We start from the raw sequence: 23,040 nt of genomic DNA on the forward strand, positions 1-23,040 counted from the left end.
TCGTAAGACCGCCGAAGCCACAGGCACCAAAAGACCACCAGTGTTGGCGGTCCTAAGACCACCCTATTATGACTGATTTAGGAATTCCACCCGAAATCGGGTGGAGTTCTGACACCAGACATGCTGGCGGTTGGCAGTGAAGAGGCAGTTCCACAGCCGCACGCCATATTACAACATATAATACAGCATGGTGGTGTCCTGATGGTGGGCCACTGCCGATGGTGGAAGCGCGGGACCCGCTCTCTCCCAGATGACCTCCTCAACAGATTAGGTAAGTGGATCGTCCGACAGTGGAAGGTGTGTGTGTGTGTGCATGTGTGAGTGTGTGTGTGCATGGGTGAATGTCGTGAATGCGGGGGGAGTTTGTGGGTGCATGTCTGCATGTGTGAGTGATTATTTGTAGATGGGGTGAGGGGGTATGAGTGTTTGTGGATGGGTTTGTGAGTGTTTGTGGATGGGGTGAGTTCATGAGTGTGTGTTTGCAGGTGCTTAGTAATTGACTTTTGAGTGCAATTGAGTGGATGGGAGGGGTGAGTGAGTATATGCGTATGCATGTAAATGTAAGTGGATGTGGAGGGGGTGAGTGTATGAGTGAACGGGGAGAGCGGGTGCGTGTTTGTCAGTGGATGGGGAGAGCGGGTGACTATGTGTATGTGGTACAGGGGAGAAGAGGTGTGAATGTATGTATGCCCTGGAGGGGGAGGGGTGTGTGGATGTATGTATGCATTGGAGGGGGAGGGGAATTGAATGCGTGCGTGAGTGCGGTGTTTGTGTATGTAAGTTAGTGTGAATGGGGGTGTATGACGTGAGTGCATGGGTGAGTGGGGGTGTGTTTGTTTGTGGGAGTATGTCAGTAAATGTGTGCAGGTATGTGGACATGTATACACGTTTATCCTGGTGACAGGAATGCTTACTGCTATCGTCACAATGCAAGACCACCAGCTTTTTCTGGCAGTGCGACCGCCAGACTAATGCTGCTGGTCCCCCACGTAGTAATACCGCTAGCAGTATTACGTTGTCCGCCGTGCTGGAGGTGCTGACCTCCAGCCCAGCAGACTGTGGAAAAGAGGTGGGACGGGTAGAGTGTCAGCGGTTTAGCTTCGGCCAAATGGCTGTTGTGTAAGGAGTTAACTGTCCACCCCATCTGAGGATGTCCAACCTTCAGTGGTGTATGAGTATGCATCAAGTGTCACGGATGAAAGCCCTCTTAAACTCATTATGATCTGAAATCATAGCCTAGTACACAGATATCTTCACCATCTTTCATATTAAAATAACTTGAAGTGTCTGTGCTACTCTCACCAGGTTTAAACCACTCTACCTTCCCATTCAAACATGATTGTCTGGAGAATTTTATACAATTTGGAAATGAGGTGTCCAAATGTTTAAATTGGACATATGAGGCACATCAGAAATTCACCCCTTACTTTCTAGCCAGTGGTGGGTAATGCCCTTAACTCAGGGTGCCAAAGTTCTGATTCACCTATAGGCTCGCTCGAGACAAGCTAAGATAATTTAATTTATTTACAGAGACATGGAGCTTTCATCTGGTAAGTCCTCCTCTGACACCATGTAGTTAATTTACAGAGTGGCAAAGTAGGACGTGTGTATCAATCCCAGTAATTTCGCCTTTAGCCTTCGCCCTTTCTAAGTCATAAAACTGGGCACTGATAATGGCAAAATGTTCCTCTTTAACAGAATTAACGAGATAATGAGCAACAGAACACCATGTATCTCCTCTACAGCATCACTCACCATAACACCCAAAATGTATAAACTTCAGACCCTTGCACAACCAGCCTATGACCACGTGCACAAAGTCCAGTATACCATCACACATCCCACCCAGCCTTATGAGTTTGAGTTGAGAAGGTAAATGTGCAATAATGATGCCTTTAAATTTTCTTTTCAGCTTGTCACAAGTGCTATGGCGGTCATTATGAACACGGCGGAAACACCCGCCGTGTTCTTGCTGGCGGTCAAAACACTGACCGCCAGCGACCCCATAACCCTGCCGGCCACATTATGAACTTTTCTGTGAGCCGGCGGGCGGAAACATTCTGGACATTAGAGCGAGCTGCTATGCCCTCTGCAAGAAGCCTCAGAAACATTGTTTCCACCCTCCGGCTCACAGAAAGTCTTGGCCGGGAAGTTGATGGCGGCTCCACATGGAGCCGCCGTCAATGCCTCTGTGCAGCAGGTGCAGTTGCACCCGTCACACAGATCACTGTCCGAAAATTGGGCAGTGGCCTGTGCGACGGGGCTCTGCACCAGGGCTTCTGCACTGCCCATGCAAAGTGCATGGGCAGTGCAGGGGCCCCCAGGGGTACCACGGGGCACCTACTCCGCCAGCCTTTTCCTGGCAGGATATCCTGCCAGGAAAAGGCTGGCAGAAAATGAAACATTATCCACAGGGTAGAACCGCTACCCTGGCGGATGGTATTTCTTCCCACTGCCAGGCCGCCTGATGGCGGGAGCCTGGCGGTGAGTGACGAATGCAGCTGGCGGCCGTCACCATGTTTATTATATGGCGGTTCGGCCCGACATGCAGGCTGGCGGCTTCAGCCGCCACTGCCGGCATGGCGGCCCGAACCGCCATGTTCATAATTAGGGCCAATGTGTTCAAGGACAGAGGGCAAATGTCAGGCTGTATTATCTGACAAATCTCTGCTTTTTCCTTTAACATGTGGTTTGGTGTCTACAAAATTCTCTAACTTTGCAGTCAAAGACAGAATAGTAAAGTAGACTAATTGACAGTCTTGTTGTTATGGTAAAAGGTGTGTGAAAACAAAGGACGTGAGCTGTGAGTTTTTTTGTAACACACAACAACTTCTAAATACCTGTAAATTAACTGAGCAAATGTTTCAAAACATATCAGAAGTGAGAAAACCACAAATGGACCACTTTTTTGTAATTCAGAAGTGTGTTGGAAACAGAGTATTAATAGGATCAGAACAATCAAGACACTTTATTTGGAGATTTTCAAATGATACATGTAGCACATACAGACTGGGTAATTACTCCCTTTTCCTACATAATGTTCTTACCCTCACACAAGACCTGTCAGTTATGGGTCTTATCCATCACTCAGTACTGCACCAGCCCTAAAACCAGCCCTCACCAGCTGAACAGACGTGGAATACCTGAAGCAATCTGGCACATAAAGCTGGCCACTCTGAGGACTGCCCTCCAGTCATTCACTGCAGGTCCCAATTAGCTACATTCTATGACTGCAGCTCTACATCTCACAATGGCACTCATAAGAGATGCTAGTAACAAAGTCCATCCGAGCAGATCTTCCCAACCACTTCTCTCACCATACATGCCTGCTCAGGACCATGAACCGCAAACAAAATAACTGACGGGACAACCTAGTTCAGTAACCATATAAATAGATTATGATCACATGAAATAACATATAAAGACCTGCACAGTTGCTCAAAACGATGTGCATACCAAAAAGATATGAAGTGCATGTTTTTCTCAACCTAACATAAGCTTACTTTGACTTGTACTTATGTTGGTTATCTAGTTACTTACTGATATACTATTGCATGACCTCTTCTGATGTGTCTGTAAGACGTACTTTTTGTCCCAAATTTTTGTCCTGAATTTTGACCCTTTGTTCTGAATTTTTACACTCACTATCCTGAATTTGTACCATCATCATTATCCTTTATTGTGTGATTACATAAAATAATTGCAAGAGTACACAGAACAAATACAAAAGATGAATATGTATAAAGTGCAGCCCAGTAGGCGCCCATCCCCTTGAAGTTTCACAAAAGTGTCTTATTACTGAGGGTAAAATACCTAAATGCATGCCTTTGCAGGGGCTGGCCGATTAAAGGATTAAAATTAAGACCCGGGTATACATGTTCAAGCTTGAGGAAAAATGATAATATCATAGTATTATGGTAAGTTTTAAAAAACAGTTTATAGCTAAAAGAAAGTCTAAATGTACATTGAGTGGTCAGTCAATTTTGCTTGGAGCTGCATAATAAACATCCCAAATTTGGCCAGATCAGCTGGTTGCTTTAGAGCAAATACCAATGATTTTGCATTGAAGCAGGATCTTATACCATGAGGGAGAAAAATAGGTCTTAATAAAGTGTGTTGTGCATTCATCAGTGCAGGGCAGCAGCACAAGAGATGGATGAAAGTCTCAAATTTATATTTGCTGACCCTGCAACCTTTTATGTTACTGAGGGAGTTCCATTTTGGATTTAGCTCCTTTGTCCTTGGGCCAAGCAGTCTTGCAAAAGTGATTTGAGTCATACAGGCTTTCCTGATGGTGCAGGTAAGGTATGGCTGTGTTACCAAATACTATGAGGTGTTTGTGTAAGAGGTCGCCACTGCTTCTTACACAGGAGCATTACTCAATTTTTCCATGTCACTTGCACAGGGAAGCATTTTTGTTTGTCTTCTCAGCTCAGATTTGATTGAAATATGTGACTGTGCCAATTTGACCAGTACTGCTTGGTCGATTTGGAGTTTTTTTAAAGCTGCTGTTAGATATTGTGACCAGAGGTTCATTTTTGTTTCGAAGATGTGAAGAAGAGCTGATTTCAAGGTGATAGTAGGGGCCATGATTATCCTGTGATAGTATTTCAGGAAGGCCCCCATCGAAGCCCAGTGCTGTACTTCCAGTCCGAATTCTAGCCTTATCAGATGGCTCTTTATATATTGTGGCAGCTTGAACACTCTTTTGTAGATTTTGACATAGAGCTTTTCTATCAAGGTGGTGGATTGGCCGGGGAAGGCTTCATGACCATAGATCAATGCTGGAAGGAAAGCAGCTTTGAGAATTTGTAGTATTATTCTTGCTGAATGACTTTCTATTAGGTTATTTAACTTGAATTTCTTAGTTATTATGTGGTGAGCCTTTGCCTTCAGGTGATAAAGGTGGGGTTTGGGCGTTTCCTTGGGTGATAGACAGACGCCCAGATAGTTGCACACATCTGTGGTGCTAATGATAAGTGGTCCCAGCTTCCAAGTGAGTGCTGATGTTTCCATGACCCACCAAATATTTCAAATTTAGTTTTGGAGGCATTTGCCTTCATTTTGTTTGCCATATTATAGCTGTGCAAGGGTGTTAGTGCTTTTTGTAGGCACATTTTGGAGTGGTCCAGCAGAACAATGTCGTCACCATATTGCAGCAAGGTGACTTTCTGATTTCCAATTTTAGGTGGAATCAGGTATGCTTGTCTTAGCATCTGCAACATATCTGCTGTATAAAGATAGAATAATAGCAGTGCTAGAACACACCTTTATTTTAATCCGTTGGTAATGGGAATCTCTTTGCTGTTAGTGGAAGTCGACAGCTTGATCCTTACCCAGGTGGATGTGTTCAGTAGGGTTGTTGCTCTTAAAATCTTACTTGGGGTGTCCCAGTTTTTTAGCTCACTCCATAGTAAGTTCATGTCCACCTCATCAAATGCTGCAAAATAATCCACAAAGCAAGCAAAAAGTGGTAGAGACTTTTTGGCAATGGCCTCATGAGCCAAAAAAGAAGGAGCTACTATATTGTCTGTGGTCACTGAATTCACCCAAAAGCCCGTTTGATTTAGTGGCACTATCTCCTTGCCCTCGGCCCAGCTTTGTAGTTCTTCCAAAAGGACTGAGGCAATGCCTTTTCCTTCAATATCCAAGAGTGTGATAAGATGATAATTAGCTGGATTTTGCCTGTCCCCCTTTTTATAAATTGGGTGCAGTATGGAGCCTCTCCAACTGGAGCTCTTCCTGGGAATCAAGACAGGAGCAGAACAGTGCAGAGAGGTTTGGTGACCAGAGCTTTAGATCTTCCTTGAAGATATATTCAGGGATTCCGTTGGGGCTGGGGGCCCCAGAGGACCTCATTCTATGCAGGATGGTGGAAATTTCACGTGGAGAGGGGGCAAGACTTGTGATCGATTCTGGTTCGTATATATCCAGACCTTCTCTCAGTTGTTCCGGAGAGAGTGAGTCAACTGGGGATAATTTTTTTATGTTTTTTTGTCATATAGCTTTGTTTATCAAATTGGTTAGTTGGTCGCTCTGGCCCATCTTGTTTTTAATGTATCTCCATAGATCACCATGGTTATGTTTTCTCATCGGGGAATAGATGTGAGCAGACTCTTCCACTCTTTGGCATTTTAAGGACCAGATCAGCAGCTTATGTTGTTTTGTGTATGTTTGTAAATTTAACGCTACCTCTTTTTTTGTTGACGGGTCCTTTGTTTTGACATGTGATCTTCTCAGTCTGCCATGATTCAACTTGCTTTCCCTTGTGGAATGATGGGGAAGGGCTTTAGCAAAACGCTGTTGGGGGATGTTAGTGAATCCTGCTTATGGTAAAAGACTGTAATGTTTGGCCATTTGTTTCGAATTGTTTCATTAATCTGTGATGACAGGATCAGGCCGTTAAAATTTGGCCAGCAGTAATATGTTTGAGAGGCCTTGGGTCCCAATTTTATTCATCTAATTATGTGTGATTCTTCTTCCCTCTGTGAAATTCCTGTTGATTTATGTGTTTCCAAGCGCCTTAGCTATGTCAGGAAGCTTGCTATGAGTGAAAGGTGGTCACTGGCATTTAGTTGTAAGTTTCAAAAGATGCCAGGCGATTAATAGTTTCCTCTGAGGCGAAGATGTAGTCTAGGGTGCTCTTTCTCTGGAATGTTTTTAGGAACGGTTGTGCAGAGGAGCTTGCTTTTTGAAAATGCTAAATAGAGACAAAACCATGTTTGTTAAGGAAATGTTGGAGTTGTTGGGCAATCAAGCATATAGGGTGTTTCAGAGATGCTTTTCTTCCTAGAAATCTGAGATTGAAGTCCCCACAAATTTTGATGTTATAACCTATGTGAACGCAGAATACTTCGTCCAAGGTATCAACTAGTTATGCAATACTTTCAGCTCTTGTTTGGCTGAGAATGTTAAAACAAAGATTGAGTATAAGAGATTTTATAGTGTGGCCATTTGGTATAGAGATTTAAAATCTTATTACTTGTAGCATTTGATTGTGTGTGGGAACTATGCTGACTTTGAAGTCTAGGTTAACGTTTAAATAAATGAAGAGGCCACGGGAAGGTCTCCAAAAAATATTTCTTTTCGTTGCTGGTTATTGTATTTCATGGAAACCTGGAATAGCCATTGGGAAGGTTAGCCAGGTTTCTTGTAGGCAAAGTATAGTAGAGTTTTTAGAAGCTGTTGAGCTGCATCGTGTTTTAGGAGTCTCTTCAGGCCCGTGACATTCCAAGAGATGATTGTCAAGTGCTGATTGTTACTCTTGGACTGGCTGTTGTTAGGCATATTGTTGAGTTATTCTGTTAGGAGAGATGGTGCTCCAGTTTGCGCGGTTTTGGTTCCCACGATCGGAATACAGCTTTCTAATGCAGCTCTTGGAAGTTGGATAAGTACAGGATATGGAGAGTTTGGTGTTTCACTCGTCTGCCTTAAGGTGACGTATCCCTTCTAAAATACTGCGAGTGCTTGATTTCTGATGCAGGGTTTCACTTGTTTTTTAAGGGGGTGGGGATATTTGGGTTGGCCCATCAGCTCTAACTGTATGCCCCATTCCTCAAGGAACAGTTTGTTTATTAACACCCTTTCCGCCAATGCTAGAGAGCTTAGAGTCATTATGGTAGCTTTACGATGATTGCTGTGTTCAGGTAGCACATTAAATGCTACTCTTATAATATCATCAGAATATATATTTATTGCCTCTGGAAATGCTTTGAACAGCCATAGCAGGTTTACCTGCTTGTGGTGTCGAATTGTGGCACCCCAGACGATTGATCCAGTAGCCCGGGCATTTCCTGGATAAAATGCGGGAGGCTCACCCCTGCAGAGTTAACTGATTTGAAGTATGATGTAATTTTTGTTGAAGTTGATGTTAGAGGGCCCCAAGACTCATTTGATTTTGTACTTGTAGTGCCTTGAGGCCAAGATTAGGCCAGTGGCTGTGTAGGTTGATAGGCTACTAATTGGGAAACTTTGTAGTCACTGAGTTCATTTGGTTTTACACTTGTGCTATCATTGTTATGTGCACCAGCTTGAGCTGGTAGCAGTGCTTGTTGACTGTCCAATTATTGCAGAGCTTTCTGATTTTACTGTTTTTTTATCTATCTTCCTGCATTTGAAAATAGAGTATGTGCTTGGTTCATCTGGAGATGCCACTGTATGTTCCAATGTTTACAATGCCTGTAATATATCCTTTTTCATTTTGTTCTCTGCTTTTTTTAGCCTCTTTTTAGCTCTCTTTGAGAGCATTGTTGGCCAGAGTGGAACTCTGCTGTTTGCTGGACCATTTGGGGCATCTTTGCTCCTCTCCATTTCTATGCTGCGTTGAAGCAGGGTGGATGGGTGCTCTGAGCTGTTCTTGGGTTCATTGGGTGCATGTCAGTGGCATTTGAGGTGGTGGGTGAATTATCTAGCTGAAGCGTCAGAGCCGGGGATGCGCTTGAGTCTGTTCGGTTTGATTCCATCGGTGAGATATCATTTGCTTGTTTAACTTGCACAGTGTCAGGTATTGGAGGCCTAACAGGACTTAAACTTTGCAAGGCTGATTTCCATTTTGTGATCATGGTAGTCAGAACCTCCGTTATGGATGATAATTTGTCCACTAATGTCGTACAAGCACATACAGGTATTGTGGTATCGAGGCATGGCCCTCGTTGATCCAGAGCTACGAACTTCACTTTTATTTTATTGATGGAATTGGCTAAAGCATGTATCAAGTCCAGTTGCATTTCTAACTTATCCGATTGCCATGTGAGGGCATTGATTGTGACAGTCAAGGTTGTGTTGATTTATGCAAATAAATTGTTTTGGTCTATATTGGATTGAGTTGCTGGAGGGGTTGCCTTTACCTGGACACCAGATAGATCCATCTGGCTTGTGTTGTAGGGTGAGTAATGCTGAGTAACACACACGTTGATGTGCTTTCTTAGGTTGGTGGCCACCTGTCTGCTTTATGCAACAATATACGAGGTGTGTGTGTGAACCAGCAGCTCTAGTGACCCCCCATTGAAGCGAGGGAATACTTTTTCCGGTAGCAGGGTGCTTTTTTGTTGAATCAGAACAGTAAGGAGTGCAGCCTGTGCTCCTGATTGTTTGCAGCAAATTTGAAAGCTGTGTCAACTGGGGGGCTTGTCAGGGAGACATTTCTGCTGACATGTTTAATCCAATCTTCATACTGTAGTTTGTGGGGTTTACCATTGCCGTTAGTGTATTGTCTGTGACACTGTTTGATGATATTTCTATAGTTGTGTCATCCTTTGGCAGGACCAATCTGTTTTGTCCCTGGTCTTGACAGTTTGTTAAACTTTGTTTTGCTAGTTTCTTAATGCTTGGGTTAACCCCAGGGGGGAGACTGGTCTAATGGTGATGAGATTGGTTTCAGTGTTTTTATGAAAATGTCAAAAACTGACCTTTGAGCGGTTCGCTTGGCACCCTCCAGTGGTTTTGTTGCTGCTTTTATTTTGTCCTTATATGGGCATGGTCGGTCGTGATTTTGTACTGGGCAAGTGGCTGTCCTTCCAATGAGATTTTTGGGTTGCTCGCTCTGACGTGGTCTCAAGGTGTCAAATGCCGCTGAGGCGTCCTGGGCTATGAGCTGATGATTTGTGGACGTAACTCCCCCGGTTCACCCTGTCGTTTCCCTGATAGGGGTTTGATAATATTCACTGCCGCTCTGAGCTGGGGGGGGGGGGGTTACCTGTCCCTGGAGTGCCTTGATACTGCTTTAACTGGTTGATGGGAATACAGTAAATTTGAGATTTTCCAAGTGAACAAATGCAGATTTATTTGCTTTAACTGTTTTAATAGCTAGCTTATACTCTTTGTAGAGCCCTTAACCTTGCACAGGTTGAGCATTGTTGTATTGTATTGCTGTATAAGGCCTAAGGGTTTGGAAGCCTGTCTGACCCCTACAGATGAAGGAATGACAAGACGAGACGATAGTGAGATATGATTAAAGATGAGATTAAGGTGTGCTTGAGGGAAAGGCAGAGAGCCTTGATGAAAGCGATGCATTCTCCACGAGTTTGGCATTGACCAAAGACTTTTTAGTGGGGACTTTTGAGCGGGCCTTCCAGCCTCCCGCAAGCTGCACACAGCACTAGCTGGGCTGCGTCTGCCGGACTCCGAGGTGCGCACTTAGCGGAGGCTGGCTACAGTTTCCGCGCTCTACAATCTTCCCTCAGACTCCCTCACACCCTCACCCACCTCCATCTCCAGTCTGTATAGCACGTCTCGTCTCTGCCCTGCACCCTTCTGCTGGCCAGGTGATGCTTGTAGAGTGCCTATGGTGTGCCTGGAGGAGCCTGGAGGATGTCAGAGGGATGCTGTTGTGGGTGGAGGTGCTGGGGTCCGCCGTCCTGCGTGGCTGTGTCCAAGTATCAGGGCCCGGGTCGGAGCCTGTCCGGGTTCACTGAAACCGCTGGTATCAGCCTGGACCCCCTTCCCTGGAGCAGGCTAGGGCTGAAGGCGGGCCAGAGTTCTGAGACGCTCAGCGCGACCTCCGTGTGCTCTAGATACTGCGTGTGACCATGTCTCTTTGCTTCTACACTGGAAGCGACAACTCCTCTCACACTGCTGACGACTGCTGACCATAGGTGTCACATGCATCTGCTCAATCTAATTTTGTGCTATCGTAATCTTGCATTTGCTGTGAGAGTGCAAGAAGTTTCCACTGCTGATCGATTATCTGCCTGTTGCTCGAATGTGAGTTTACCCTTCTGACAGTGGCTTCAGGACGGACCTCCACCCCACGAATTCGGCAGAACTTCCAATCAATTGCGACTTCAGCTCACCTTCCTTGTTGCGCAAATGTGAACACGTCCGGGTGGGGTCCCCTTACTTTGGCTACAGTTGGGTCAAAGGTACTAATCAGCTCCTGGCTGGCTCATCAAAATGTTGCTCAAATGTGAATTGACTGTCTGCCTGTCTGCCTGCTCTGTTCTCCCAGGGAAGAGTTCCCTGACCTGACTGAACCGTCACTCAGGTTGTTTGGCTGAATTTGTACCAATGCCAGCTGGCTACCCTATCTCACTGGGAGCTCATGAGTAGCATTTGAATGGATTTTATTTCTACTCACCAAACAGGAATCATAAGGTTCTTCTCTTCTCCTTTGGCTTCCAGAGCCATGGGTCTAACCTGATTTCATGCCACTAGATAGATCTTCTGCAAGACTCAAAGATAATATTGCTAGTAATGTTTAAATGCAATTTGATAAATCTATTTAGATTTGGCTAAGGTGCAAACTTTCATACAGGCCTTTTTCAGCCACATCTATTCACAAACGTTATTCTACCACAAAGTCCTTTGATGACAATTTATATTGTTTTAAAAAATGCAATACACAACAGAAACTGGCCATATAAACTCCATTTCAGAAAACATTACATATGCATTTGAATTTATAAGACACTAGGGCCCATATTTAAAAATTTTGATGCAAACCAACGCCGCTGCTGGTTTGCGTCAAAAATGTTACCGCCTGCTAACGCTATTCCTACGCGCCATGCGGGCGCCTTATTTAAGGAATGGTGCAAGTCAGGTTTGAGCCAAAAATCATGCCTCAAACTGGACCTTTGATGCACAACCCCCATTGAAATGACTCCGGTCTTAGCAAAGACAGGAGTCATGCCCCCTTGCCCAAGGGCCATGCCCAGGGGACTTCTCTCCCCTGGGCATGGCCATTGGGCACAGTGGCATGTAGGGGGGGGGCAAATTAGGCCCTCCTATGCCACTTTAAAAAAATACAAAAAATACTTACCTCAACTTACCTGTACTTACCTGGGATGGGTCCCCCCATACATGGGTGTCCTCCAGGGGTGGGTGAGGGTGGCAGGAGGTGTCCCTGGGGGCAGAGAAGGGCACCTCTGGACTCCTTCCATGGTCAGAGACCATGGACATGAGCCCACAGGTCCCTTAACGCCTGCCCTGACCCACGCGTTAAAAAAACGGCGCACATCAGGCTGTGCGCCGTTTTTTAAGGCCCGCCCCCTCCTGTGCAACAAAATGACGCTGGAGTATAAATATGGCGCACAGGCCTTAAAGTAATTTTTGGGGCGGGAACGCCTACCTTGCATGTCATTAACGCAAGGCAGTTTCCCGCATCCCAAAAATGATGCACACAGAGGAATTTTGACGTCCGTGGGCTCGGGCGTCAAAGTTTTAATATGGTGCACGGTTTGCGCCGAATGTGCGTAAAAAAGTTTGACGCACATTCGGCGCAAACAGAGTATAAATATGCCCCTAGCTGCTTCCACAAAGTACACATTTCTGTTTCTTTTACAGAATATCTTGCACACATGCCTGTTTATCATTCTGCTGACTAGACAAGCACAATGACAGAATATAAATACATTTCTGACAATATAACATGTATGCATAGTATAATTGAAAAAGTTACAATGTTGTGTAGCTCCCAGGCCTTAGCGATATTTTTTTACTAGACAACCTTTCAATAAAAGTTGCGCCCTCATGTGTCATCTGTGATGCCCATCCATGGCTTTTATCTTTAACTGAAGAGGATCCTGACAGCAACAAGTATGAACACACAAGGCCTCAGTCGAGATTAAGTAAAAGCAAAGTGGGTGGGAAATGTACAGTAGAGAACTGGGGTATTCTATACAGTCTTTTTCTATTTATATTTGCTTGCTGGAATTATAATTATGAAAACCTTTTGAAATGGAAATCCCTTGTAGAGAAACCTCATGTCCATTTGTTTACTGAAATGACCACAGGCATGAGGTCTTAGCATTTCCACTATTGGTAACTCATCATTTACCCAATGGCTTCCTGAATGTTTGAGAAATGGCCAAATGTACTGTAGGAAAGTGGAGTATTATGTGGTGTGGGGGTTATTCCTCACTGTGTAATACTCTTACAGTACCCCAAAGATGGTCCTTGGATTCACACTAGTAAATCTTCAGCTCAGACTTGGTGGTGTGGAAAAGAGCAGTCAGGCTTTACTTAGAGGGAATATGTGTTAAGCATTTCAGAGAACCAACATGAACGAAAAGTAATTGAGACAACTCAAAAGAAATCTGACACCAATTTATAAAAATACAATGTATTTTTATTTTTATTTAGACACCAAAACAAACCAAATTGAATCAGTATAACCAGAGGTTTAGATTTTAAAAGTAAAATGAAATCACAACTGAACAAGCATTTAAACGTTGCATTGAAGTCTTTAGAATAAAATCACTAATTGCAAAACAGTACTTAGAAAGTGAGTCCCTTTTGGGGTAAGGTTGTGCAGTTCCTATGACCAGACCTCCTCATTCACTGTAGTTTTACCTGGATAATGGCATCTGTGTGTAGAGTTGTGCTGGCTGTCAGTAGTGCTGAACAGGACTAAGTCATGTTAAGTTAAGGTTATGCAGGCCCTGTGACTAGACCAGGATGGCCAATTTACTTCTACCTGGTCTGTGGTGTCCAGATGCAGAGTTGTGCTGGCTGTCTGTGGTGCTGAATGGGACTCGCATTGATATCGGTTTTAACACATACACAATGGTGCTCACAAAAGAATGCAAAATCTCAGCTGGTGTAGGGTTGCAGATGTTGGGTATAGCCTGCATGATGTGCCCAGCACTTTCAGCATTGAGTGTGATGGTTAGTTACCGGGCTGGCAACCAACAAGTCTTTGGTGGTGTAAAGGTGCAGAAATTATTTGTGAAATTCACGGGCTCTGGGGGTGCAATGTAGCAGCCTGAAACTTGGAGGGAGGCAGGACTACAACTCCTAGAAGACACTGAACCACCTGATGTTCGTCGATCCCACAGCAAGCCGGATGGCCGGTTAAACATTGGATTCTGCAAGCATTTTCACCTGCAGTTTGCGGGGCACTAGTACCACCAGTCTAGGAGAGTCTGAGGGGCATATTTATACTCTGTTTGTGCCGGAATTGCGTCGTTTTTTTTACGCAATTCTGACGCAAAACTAACTCCATATTTATACTTTGGCGTTAGACGCGTCTAGCGCCAAAATCCATGGAGTTTGCGTCATTTTTTTGCGTGGACACCTACTTTGCGTTAATGATATGCAAGGTAGGCGTTCCCGTCTAAAAAATTGACTCTGAGGCATGTGCGCCGTATTTACACTCCCGGACAAAATTCACGCCCGGGAGTGGGCGGGTCAAAAAAAATGACGTACGGCCGCTTTTGCGCCGTTTTTTAGCACCTGGACAAGGCAGGCGTTAAGGGACCTGTGGGCTCGGAAGGAGCCCAGAGGTGCCCTCCCATGCCCCCAGGGACACCCCCTGTCACCCTTGCCCACCCCAGGAGGACACCCAAGGCTGGAGGGACCCATCCCAGGGACATTAAGGTAAGTTCCGGTAAGTGTTTTAAAAAAAAAAAATTGTGGCATAGGGGGGCCTGATTTGTGCGCCCCTACATGCCAAAATGCCCAATGACCATGCCCAGGGGACAGAAGTCCCCTGGGCATGGCCATTGGGCAAGGGGGCATGACTCCTGTCTTTGCTAAGACAGGAGTCATTTCTATGGGGGTTGGGAGTCGAAAAAAATGGCGCAAATCGGGTTGAGGCGAAAAATTTGCCTCAGCCTGACTTGCCCCATTTTTTGGCGCCCAAGCTCCATATCCCCCTACGCCGGGGCTGCCTGGTGTACGTTGTTTTTTTTCACGCACGCCAAGCAGCGCCGGCGGCTAACGCCGGCTAACGTCATTGATTAAATACGGCGCCCGCATGGTGCTTCAGAATGGCGTTAGCCGGCGCTAATTTTTTTGACGCAAAACTGCGTTAGCGCAGTTTTGCGTCAAAAAGTATAAATATGGCCCTGAATGTGCTTCTGGCTTCCACAACGGTCCCTCTGGTTGGGAGTGTTGTGATTCAGTCGAGGACGAGGGTCATTCATGCAGGTCCTAGTCTGTTGACTCAGGGACAGAGAATCCCTCTTTCGCCTTGGTACAGTGGGCAAAGTCCAGTTGTCGGTGATGAAGAACTTCCCCTGGTTCTGAAGTTGGTTGATGAGAACTGAGGTTCTGTTGTCAGGGGTGTCCCTGAAATCATGGACTTAGGGGGTGGAGACTAGAGGTCAATGGGCAACTAACTTCTACAGCTAATCTGTCCCTGACAAACCACATCTGGAGGGGTAGGTCGCCTTTAGCTACCCAGTGCCTTCTATTCTGCCACTCCTAAGATGACAGAAATCAAAATGTAATGCTCAGACCGGGCTGCTCACCCTAGAGGTGTGATCAGCCTGCTGGGTGTGTGGACTGTCCAGCATACCTAATTCCCTGCCTGACCATGAACAATTCTGCCAGGGATCAGAGGGAGCACTGTTTCCCCTGCTGAAAGACAGCTCACATGGCTAAGAGGGGGGGGTGAAGCCTTGGCAGCTCACCACCCTGATGGTTCTATTCACTAGCTTGGCAAAGGGGGGTAGTAGGTATGACCTTCCTACCTCAGCCTTTGTCACTGACTCCTGGGAGTACCTGGGCTTCCTGGCAGGAGGTCAGAAACCTTTCTTGTCTGCAGCAAGTGTGGCAAAAGGTGCAGACTGTCTTACCAGAGCACAAAGAAGGGTGGCAAACACGTGTGCAAGTGCAAGCCTGCCACTTGGTGCATTCTAGACATCATTCAACCCCAAAATAATGTTGGGGAAAAGAAAGCACATTACTTGATATTTAACTCAACATATCTAGGTGATACCATAATGGAGCAAGCTTCCCGGATCTCCCTGGGCTTAAGTTCCATGTTATCCTATGGACTGACCTTCATGGAAAGAACACTATAGAAACATATACACTTGTACGTACATGGCTGTGCCTTAAATTCAATGCACTCTGCTTCTGGGCTGAAGAGGCCTTCCATTGGGGTTTTTGACATGTATGTGCGGCAATGCATGGGACTGTGCCACTCATGGTGAGGGCAGAGTCAAACCCTGGGCAGTTGACACTACTTTGGCAGTCTGTAATGGCACGCTTCTCATCAGCCAACTGTGTGGGTCACTTAGGATGGTACAAACTGGTGCAGAAGCCATAGGGACCCCTCTACCACCTATGCCCTGGGTACCATTCACTAGGGGCTTATTAGGGGGTAAGGTCTTTGCCAATCAGAACATTACAAAGTAGACAATTAATTTAAGATGAGAACACCAACACTCAAAAAGAGTCGTGGAACCAGCATGTAGTACCTAGTAGTCAAAATGGGGGATAAAATTAGAAGGCACCTACAAAAAGCTTCATTTCCTTACACAACCCCACACAGCCAACATGCCCTGGAGACTCAGCCAAACCCCAGATGATTTTTCCTGGCCAGTCAAGTAAGGAAGAATATAAAGAAACAGGCTGTACTGTTGCAGGGCCTACTCTGCCTCACATTCTCCTGCCAAGGTCACTGCTTCTGGACAGCTGGCCTCTCCCAACAGTAATAGGACCAATTTTAATCTGAACCTTCACTACAGCTTGTTTCTTTTCCTTCTCCCCCTTTACCTTGGGTATGGAGGTGCCCACCTTTTCTACCTCTATCCTTTCTAGGGCCACTCCTAGCTTACCCACACAGTTCACCCAACATTTGAGTACCCCTACAATGACCAACGGGATCAGGGGGCCTAACTTGCTTTTGGCTATGGGGTTTGCCTCCCACGCCAAGTACAGTGCTGTCATGAAGGCCAGCACCCAACAGAGGGTACTGACAGCTGTCAGAATCCAGAACCACATCCTAAGCTCTGCACTGACATGTGGGTTAACTGCTTTAGGGCAAATGTGGGTTCTTGGAATCTTTCCAGCTGTTTAGAGTGGAGGGGTACCACGTCCTGTGTCTGACACCATTCTTCCACTCTCCCTTCTATCAGTGGAGTAGGGGCACTCTGCTGCTTGTCATCTGACTAACTGCTCAGGACTTCCAGAGCCATCTGAAACCTCACCCATGCCACATGTTGACTTCTCCCTTACAGGAATAAAACCAGCATCTGGGAGGTCATTGTGTAGGATACAATCTAAGGGAAGGTCAGAACTGACTGCTACCTTACACACTGCTAAGGGTACACTCCCTTTCTAGGGCACTATGGGTGAAGGTCTCTCTGTGACCTCCCTAGGGACCACCCTTGTTTCTCCTAGCACATACTGATCCAGAGGCACAAACCTGTCAACCACTGTGGTGTGACTGGCAGATGTGTCTCTTAGGCGAATGGCAGTGATCCAGTTCACATGAATGGGTGGAAATGCCTACTACCACATTCAGGAATCACCAGATTACCATTTGGATCCTTCTCCCAGTTTGAAGCTAAGAGGACTTCCTCATCTGACAATTCCTCTCCTATGGCTGTATTGGACAGCCCGGTGCTAACCATGTTTTTGGGGCAGGCTGCATCCTCCCTGAAATGACCTGCCTTCAATCAAAACACAGCCTGTTATATAAGAGTTTTTTTAAGCCTTGGTTTTCCCTGCTTCTACTTGTCAGAGTTGGGTTGAGTTTTGCTGTAATCATTTTTTTTTTTTTAGGGTTGTGGGATCCAGCGGGAGCCTCTTTAGCCTCAGGGGAGCGACCCTTGCCTAAGGAGTTGCTTCCCTTGCGTGAAAATGGCTAAAAAGAAATCCCTAGGGCCTGGTGGTTCCTGTCCCCCTTGGGGGCAGATCAGCCTAATAATAAGCCGATCTACATACCAAGGGGGGGCAGAAATAGCCTAAAATAAAACTTCCCCCCAGGGGAACAACCCTTGCCTAAGGGGTCACTCCTCTTGCGTGAAATTGATGCAAGAAAATAAAAATCCCTGGTGTCTAGTGGTAGATTGGCCTAATAAAAATGGCCTAAAATTAATTTTGCCCCCAGCGGAGCGACCCTTGCCTAAGGGGTCGCTCCACACATGTAAAAAAAAAAAAATTAAACAAAAAAAAATATCCCTGGTGACTAGCAGTTTCTAACTCCCCTGGGGGCAGATCCGCCTAATTATAATAGGCTGATCTGCCCCCGGGGGTGGCAGAAATGGCCTAGAAATAAATTCCCTCCCTGTGGAGCAGCCCTTGCCCAAGGGTCCGCTCCCCTTATTCAATACCAAAAAACAATTTCCCTGGTGGCTAGGGGCACTTCTGCTGCCCGATCGCATTGGGAGGCAGAAATGCTGAGAAAGACATCAAAGGAAAGGAAAGGCCTTTACTTTCCTTTGATGCCTCTTTTGGCCCCTCCTCATGATCGGAGGAGAAATGCTTTTGCATTTCTCCTCCAATCCACGGTGGAAGCTGAGCTTTCAGCGCAGAGGGGTAGGCTTCTGATGAGGTCAGCACGCGATCGTACGCTGATGTCATCAGATGCCACAGGGGGGTCAGGAGGAGTGGGGGTGGAAGGGGAAGCGATTCCCCTTCCATCCCTGCCCAGAGGAGGGGGGTGCGAGGCCCCCGGGAGAGTACTAGAGTTTCCCTCGAGGGCCCCTACCTGGATGTAATGGTTATGTCCTGAGCACCTAAGCGGTGCTTCCCAGGACGTAACTGTTACGTTCAGGGCACCCAAGCGGTTAAATTGGTGATTTTCTAAGTGCGTTACTCTGGGTTTAGGTTTGGAAACACAAGGCAGTCTGGTAAAGTGTTTACAAATATTTCTAAATACCCTGCAAAGCTCCCCTTTTGCGTGGACTAATACCCCTGCACATCCAGATCCATGTCCCTTTTAGATGCAAAAACTCAAAACGTTTGACAATGTGTTGTCTCCACAGTAGTTCTACACTGTGCTGCTCTCTCAAAATACAAGTTCACATTCTGTTTTGTTTGAACCTTGATACTAGCTTGGTATTGGCTGAGAAAGCAAATGTTACTCACGCTGTAGTATTTTTCCATACTGCTATCCTGTTATCATGGAAATGAAACAGCTTTTGCTGTATATTGTCAAAGACCTATTGTGAACAGCACAATACATAAAATCTCTTTTGGGTCAGCCATTTACTCGTGATTGGATGGTTGCCTGTCTATCTAACTTTCATGCTCATAATTCAACAGTTTTCATACCAGTTCTTTTGTTTGTCTCCATTGAGAACAGCATTTCACTCTCACTATGTTTTGACTAGACATCATTTATCCTTTCACTGTTGTTAGTCCTTCCAAGAAAGTGAATGCGAAGTATTGTTTTCTCTCCCTCTCTATCTGGTCCCTTTCTTCCTGTGCCCCTTTAAAAACCACCAGATCAGTGCTTGCTTGGCCCTTGAAACCTCCAGCTTACTTGCACTCTATTGCCTGACAATCATCTTAAAATAAACATTCTTTTACTTTAAGAATTCACTCAAAGATGACCATCCCTGAACATGCAGGTTCACCGGTAGGCCCTATTGTCTTCACCAAAAATTACTTCTGGTTCTCAAACCTGAATCTCAAGTATCATATTGAGTAAAACTGCAGTTTATCAATTAACACGTTCTTGTAGAAGATAGGATGCAGCCTAAATCCTAAGGACAAACAAACATGCTTAGGATGAAAGGTCGTATAGAAAGAGTATGCCAGAATGTGATGTTTTCATTGTTAAAATTTGCAGTCTCTTGATACCCTTGCAGCGAGACAGTGGTTTCGCACAAGGCTAACACCACTCAGAGCCAGGTAGATGGGCATTTTATTTCTCATCCTTCCAGCATCATACATTGGAAATTATTAGGCAGAGATAACATATATCTTTGGTCCTCCACGTGTTGTTTTAGAATGAAATAGAGTCTTGTGCGGGTGACTGAATATGGTTCCCTGATGAAACACCCCTTCCCAGAGGAATTACTAGGAAATTGGTCCATGTTACAATTTTTTACTTTCTGCTGGAGAGTTGCAAAAAACTATACTTTCTTTGCGCTGCTTTTGCCTCACTTTTTGATGCAAAAGTGGCACAAACTTACAAAATACAACTGGGGCATATTTATACTCTGTTTGCGCCGGAATTGCGTCGTTTTTTTTGACGCAATTCCGACGCAAAACTAACTCCATATTTATACTTTGGCGTTAGACGCGTCTAGCACCAAAGTCCATGGAGTTAGCGTCATTTTTTAGCGTGGACACCTACTTTGCGTTAATTATATGCAAGGTAGGCGTTCCCATCTAAAAAATCGACTCCGAGGCATGTGCGTCAGATTTATACTCCCGGGCAAAATTCACGCCCGGGAGTGGGCGGGTCAAAAAAAATGATGTACGCCCGCTTTTGCGCTGTTTTTTAGCGCCTGCAAAAGGCAGGCGTTAAGGGAACTGTGGGCTCTGAAGGAGCCCAGAGGTGCCCTCCCATGCCCCCAGGGACCGCCCCTGTCACCCTTGCCCACCCCAGGAGGACACCCAAGGCTGGAGGGACCCATCCCAGGGACATTAAGGTAAGTTCAGGTAAGTGTTTTAAAAAAAAAAAAAATTGTGGCATAGGGGGGCCTGATTTGTGCCCCCCTACATGCCACTATGGCCAATGACCATGCCCAGGGGACAGAAGTCCCCTGGGCATGGCCATTGGGCAAGGGGGCATGACTCCTGTCTTTGCTAAGACAGGAGTCATTTCTATGGGGTTTGGGAGTGAAAAAAAATGGCGCAAATCGGGTAGAGGCGAAAAAATTGCCTCAACCTGACTTGCCCCATTTCTTGACGCCCAAGCTCCATATCCCCCTACGCCGGCGCTGCCTGGTGTACGTGTTTTTTTTTAACGCACACCAGACGGCGCCGGCGGCTAACGCCGGCTAACGTCATTCGATAAATACGGCGCCCGCATGGCGCTTCAGAATGGCGTTAGGCGGCGCTAATTTTTTTGAGGCAAAACTGCGTTAGCGCAGTTTTGCGTCAAAAAGTATAAATATGGGCCAACTGTATTTTGTAAGTTTGGGCTGCTTTTGCGTCAGAAAAAGACGCAAAAGCGGCGCTAAAAAAGGATAAATACGTGCCTAAAACTGTTTGCATTGTGTGAGATGTGCTTGAATCAGACAGATACCTGGCAGCCCACGTGAAATGGGTAAGCAGCCTCATATCAGTGTTTCTTAGATAGGCAGTGTAGTACTTAATAATCGCCAAGGCTGATTACACCTCTAGGCTTGTCCCCATTACTCTGGAGAAAAATGATTGTGTGTCAAAAAAAAAAAAAAAAAAACAGGAAAAACGCTGTATGTAGCCTATGCACATATTCATTTTATCTCAGTTACCGAGAGTTGCATCCGAGAATTTGGCACAGTGAACATGTTTTTGTTTCAACTTGCACTTTAGGTTTTTAAAATAGGTATGAAAGTTTCAATGTGTACTGATGTTGAAGTGCATTTGTTTTGGTAAAAGTTTTCCACAGGTCAATTGGCCTGATCAAATAATGTGAATTAGTCAATGAAGGTGTGGGAATAAACGGATTCAGTGCACACCAATACAAAGTTGGTAAATATCACAGGCAACAGACTTTGGCTGTATGAGCATCGTGCAACACAGGGGCGTCGCCCTGTTGCTTTTAATCAGAAGGTTAAGAAAAAATAAAATGATAATATCACTTTATTTTTCGTGGGAGCCGGGTTAGGGTGGGCTAGGCTGGACAGGGCCCTAGGAGGAGGACTGGAGGGAGGAGTGAAGTGCACAACAAATTTGCATGTCTGTTTAGCCTGGGCAGGTAGGGCTGGCCGAACGTACATGTTCTCTTTGCATTTCTCCACCCAGCTGTATTGAACACCCAGTTAGAGAGAGTACACAGGCTTCCACTCCCTGTGTGAGCACCAAAGCAAGGTGCTCGTACCAATCAGGATGCTACTGTCATGCTGGTGACAGCAGCATCGTGATTGGCAGTGGACCGGAAGAAATGTAAGTGTTTTTTTTTTAGTCACCCACCTGCCCCACCATCCCTGTTCAGTGGCAGCCATCACTGACACTTTCTACGTTGTTATAATGCTTTTCCTTAAGGTGACCAGGCATCCCAGATTAGCCCGGATAATGTCCTGGTTTTTCGTTGCATGCATTGTGCCACTTTGTAAATTTTGACGGGCCACTTTTGGCCTCTTTGGGCCACATTAGTGTAAAAGAAATGGCAGTAATATGGCAAATGGAGGCGCTAGAGGCTCTTAAATCAGACCCTAAGTTTCAGATTTATGTTTTACAGCATAGCTGCAACTATTTCCTAAAACTTTAACAGTGGTTATCTTCTACAGACAAGTCCAACGCTTCTGATCAGTCAATCTGTGTTTTAGAACTTAGTGACATTAGAAAGAGTCATAAGCATTTTATAGAAACTCTAGTCACTATACGGATTGTGAAAAAGTATGAATAGTGACAGGGAAACTGAGTGAATTACAATCATAGTTCAAGATATTGAAAATTCCAAGTTTCTATATGCAGATTGTTTTGTCCTAGGGAACTTTAGAGAGTTGTACCATTAAAGGGCTACTTATCCCATGTAGTCCATATCCCAAATGACTCAGCAGGAAATACATTCACCAGTCTACAAAAAGTATTCGAGTTATACATTGCAATCTTGTATTTAGCATACATGTCATTGTCAAGGATGCTTGTAAGATGCCCAGCAAAAAAACATCACACACCCCAAGTGTCTTTGACAGCAAATATGCATGCACAGGAATTTATGAGTTTTTGGAGTTAAATCTGAATGACTAAGGCCCTCCTGATGAAGTGAATAATGGCAGTTATCAGCCCCATCCGAATTATGAGATCCACAGAAACTCCATAGTTCTCTTAATTTTCACTTGGAGATTTCGACAGCTGAAAGCAACTAAAATATCCAAGTGAAAGTCTGCCCCAAAATGAAGGATTACTGGGGGAACCAGACAGTGTATTACAAATACCTTGGTACTTCCTCATTTCCTAGTGGACCTTAAGGGTCCAACTCGTAATGAGCTGAATATTCCTTATCCCCAGGATTATTTGTACTCCGGTATTGGTAACTCTGGGGTGCCAAAATCCAGACTATTTACTGAGCCAACCGTAATTATAGCCTTGGTGCTGAGTACTAATTCACAATTTTGGTAGGCGACTACTCACCATGTCTGGTGGTGTCAGTCCTGGGATTTGAAAATCCAGTGCTGTGAAAGAGAGGTCTCAGACTGCACTATGTTCACTATGTCGGTTTTATTAACCAGGACTGCTCTGCAGCATGAGATGAAACTAAGGCCCATA

This window comes from Pleurodeles waltl, chromosome 8 (genome assembly GCF_031143425.1).
Source record: "Pleurodeles waltl isolate 20211129_DDA chromosome 8, aPleWal1.hap1.20221129, whole genome shotgun sequence".
In the NCBI taxonomy this organism is placed as follows: Eukaryota; Metazoa; Chordata; class Amphibia; order Caudata; family Salamandridae; genus Pleurodeles; species Pleurodeles waltl.